The sequence below is a fragment of the Piliocolobus tephrosceles genome, chromosome 1 (genome assembly GCF_002776525.5).
Source record: "Piliocolobus tephrosceles isolate RC106 chromosome 1, ASM277652v3, whole genome shotgun sequence".
Lineage (NCBI taxonomy): Eukaryota > Metazoa > Chordata > Mammalia > Primates > Cercopithecidae > Piliocolobus > Piliocolobus tephrosceles.
Window position 1 is genome coordinate 190,366,836 of NC_045434.1, and position 4,015 is coordinate 190,370,850.

Genomic DNA, 4,015 nt, shown 5'->3' on the forward strand with positions numbered 1-4,015 from the left:
GCTCACGCCTGTAATCCCAGCACTTTGGGAGGCCAAGGCAGGTGGATTACAAGGTCAGGCATTCGAGACCAGCCTGGCCAACATGGTGAAACCCCATCTCTACTAAAAATACAAAAATTAGCTGGGTGTGGTGGTATGCACCTGTAATCCCAGCTACTCGGGAGGCTGAGGCAGGAGAATCACTTGAACCCAGAAGGCAGAGGTTGCAGTGAGCTGAGATCATGCCACTGCACTCCAGCCTGGGCAACAGAGCAAGACTCTATCAAAAAAAAGAAAAAAAAGAAAGAGAAAGAAAGAAGTTGGTTTAACTTCCTATTTTACAGATGAGTGAACTGAGCCTTTGAGACTTACCTAAGGTCCCCCAATGAGAAGTGATGCTAGCACACTCCTTGGCATCCTCAGACCACATGCTCTAAGATCTACCCTCAGAGGGGCCCATGACAGGAAGCCTGCCCGGAAGTGGTAGTATTTAAGCTAAGCAACTATTTTCTACTTTCCAATTTTGCTTTAATGAGCCCGTATATTCTACTTTCCAATTTTGTATGGAGGGAGTGTAACCTAAAGGTTAGGTTCAGTCTCCTGTACCCTGAGATCTAAGGACAATTAATTCAACACCCACATCTAATCCTCATGGGGTAGAGAAGTCCAGACTCTCCCTAGAGCACCTTAGAATTCCACAGTCACCCAAAAGGGATACCCTTCTCAGTTTCCACATAAAATGCTGTCCCAGGCAGTCCCCATGTAGGAGGCTTATTAAAAGGGCCTATTTCCTCACTGTTTAAAAAAAAAAAAAAAAAAAAGGCATCAGCTGGTCTCTTTGGATTCTGCCAGCCCCCAAATAGTGAATCCTTCTCATTCTTCCTTTTTTTCCCCCATCTCTCCTACTGCCTTTCTCCTGTCTTCTCAACCTTCCTTTCCTAAAAAAAAAAAAAAAATTGGCCAGGCTTGGTGGCTCAGGCCTGTAATCCCAGCACTTTGGGAGGCTGAGGCACGAGGATCACTTGAGCCCAGGAGTTCAAGACCAGCATGGAAAACAGCAGGATCCCATCTCTAAAAACGAAACAAAAACCAAAAACCAGGTATGATGGCATGTGCCTGTAGTCCTAGCTACTGGGGAGCCTGAGGCAGGAGGATTGCTTAAGCCCAGGAGTTTGAGGCTGCAATGAGCCAAGTTCACACCACTGCACTCCAGCCAGAGCAACAGAGTGAGATCCTGACTCTAAAAAAATTAGACCAGGCGCGGTGGCTCACACCTGTAATCCCAGCACTTTAGGAGGCCGAGGCAGGTGGATCATAAGGTCAGGAGATCGAGACCATCCTGGCTAACATGGTGAAACCCGTCTCTACTAAAAATAGAAAAAAAATAGCCAGGCGTGGTGGCGGGCGCCTGTAGTCCCAGCTACTCGGGAGGCTGAGGCAGGAGAATGGTGTGAACCCGGGAGGTGGAGCTTGCAGTTAGACGAAATCATGCCACTGCACTCCAGCCTGGGTGACAGAGTGAGACTGCGTCTCAAAAAAAAAAAAATTAGAAACCAGTTACTGCCACGTCCCACGTGCCTGATTTGTGAAGGATACAAAGATTCTAGATGCAGTCCTTGCCAGTGGGACTAGTTAGCTCTAGAATGTCCATGAGCAAGGGGAAGGGCATTCCCTTTGGGGAGGAAGCATTGTGGGTAAAGGCCTGGAGGCAGGAAAGTGAAGGACAAGTTCAAGAAACTCAGTTCATCAATTTTCATCAACACCTTCCTGGGCCATGGCTGGTACTGAGAATCCAGGCCTGAATTTGACATCATTTTCTCTTTCAGAGCGTAGAATGCAGGGGATCCAGGAAGAGAAGCTAGATCAAGGAGACCTTTGTATACCAGGTGAAGGAGTCTGAATTTTGTTCTGCAGGCAGGCAGAGTACGACAGGCTCCTAGCTGGGTCACTTCACTCTCCTATTTCTCTTCTCTTCCATCCTGGTCTCTGTTTCTTCTTCCTCCTTCTTGCTGGAAAAGCCACTGGCCGAAACTAGTGCTGAGTTCAAGTCCTAACTCTGTTTTTTTTTGTATTTTTAGTAGAGACAGGGTTTCACCGTGTTAGCCAAGATGGTCTTGATCTCCTGACCTCGTGATCCGCCCGCCTCGGCCTCCCAAAGTGCTGGGATTACAGGTGTGAGCCACCGTGCCCGGCCCTGACTCTGTTTTTCTAACTGTGCAATCTTGAGCTAATTACTTAGCCCCTCTGAGCCTCCATCTTCAAATCTGTAAAGTGGGGTTAATTGACACCTGGTAGAAAGTTTCAGCAAGGACCTGTATGTATAGCACCACGCAAGAATCACTGCCACGGCTACCACTTGATAAGCAAGAGAGGCTGCTATGGCTGCTGCTCCTACCTTTGGCTTCAAGGGGCAGCAGAGAGCCAGCCAGCCAAAGACACTGTCCCCAGGGGCTGGGTGACGTCCAGCCCTGAAGAGGGCTGAGGAAACCCTCTTGTCTCTCTCTGCCAACTTCCCAGCAGTTCTGTTCAGGAGCCTAAGAACTTGGTGGGGGGATTGGGGGCAGGGGAATTTCCAGGGGAATCCCCAGGTAGCAAAGACAGAGCTGCTTCCCTTACCCTAAAGGGTACATCTGTCCCCGGACCCCAGTGCAGGACTCAATGTAGATCCCAGCCTTACTCTCTGGGCCTGAGGAATGGGGAGGGGCCAGGCAAAGGGGGATGCTCGAATCACTGCCTTCCCTGACTTCTTTCTCTTATTAGCCAGCCCCTCCCTAAGGGACCCCCTTTTAGAAGGAGGGGGCGAAGTACAGATGGACCCCCCAGGTTACCATGGAGACAGCAGGGAAAGGGTTGCTGTATCACCATGGCAATAATTGACGTCAGCGCTACCCTTTCCCATCGCTTGATATGAGAGGGGGACAGCCACCCCAACCACAAGCAAATCCCCCACAAATCCTCCTCCTCTTACTGAGCCAATCAACCAGGGGGGTCGCCAGACTTAATATAGCACAGGAGTTAAAAGCACAGACTCTGATGTCAGTCAAACCTTGGTTCAAATCCTCACTCTGCCTCACCCTAGCCGTGCAAATTTGAGCAAGTTCCTTAACCCCTTGAAGTCTCATAGGTGCCATGGGGATAAATAAGCTATGTGCCTCCAAGGATTACATGAGGATGACATGGGATCATGCAGGGAACAGGCGGGGGCCTGCCTCACCTGAAGTGCACACTGGCATTAGGGACAGTCAAGAATCCTACTCACCACCTTGGGACTTGTCAGGGGATTGTGGACCTCCTGATACAGACTCACATCCCCTAGAGCGCCCCCAGGACTTGTAAGGACTGGGCCCCAGGGTTTGAGCATCTCAGGATTTGGGGGTCTCAGAGTGCAGCCGGAAACAGTGGAATTTCCAGGCTCTAAGGAAACCCCAGATGCCACTTTCCCTGAAACCTCATCACATCCAGACTCGGATCCAGCTTCCCCTTCTCCTCCCCTCTGCCTAGTCCTAGGCCTTATTAGCAGCCTTCTACCTCTTAGGGGCCTCCATCTGCTGCCCTAAGAAAAAGGATGGGGTGCCCAGGCACGGTGGCTTATGCCTGTAATCCCAGCACTTTGGGAGGCTGAGATGCGCAGACCTCTTGAGATCAGGAGATTGAGACCAGCCTGGGCAACATGGCAAAACTCTTTCTCTACCAAAAAAAAAAAAAAAATTGCCAAGCGTGGTGGCACATGCCTGTAGTCCCAACTACTTGGGAGGCTGAGGCGGGAGGATCACCTGCGTTTAGGAGGTCGAGGTTGCCATGAGCCAAGATCATGCCACTGCACTCCAGGCTGGGCAACAGAGTGAGACTCTGTCTCAAAAAGAAAAAGAAAAAGAGAGAGAAAGAAGAGAGAGAAAGGAGAGAGAGAAAAGAAAGAAAGAAAGAAAGAGAGAGAGAGAGAGAGAGAAAGAAAGAAAGGGAAGGAAGGAAGGAAGAGAAAGAAAGAGAGAAAGAGGAAGGAAGGAAGGAAGACGGATGAAAGGAAGGAAAGGGAGGG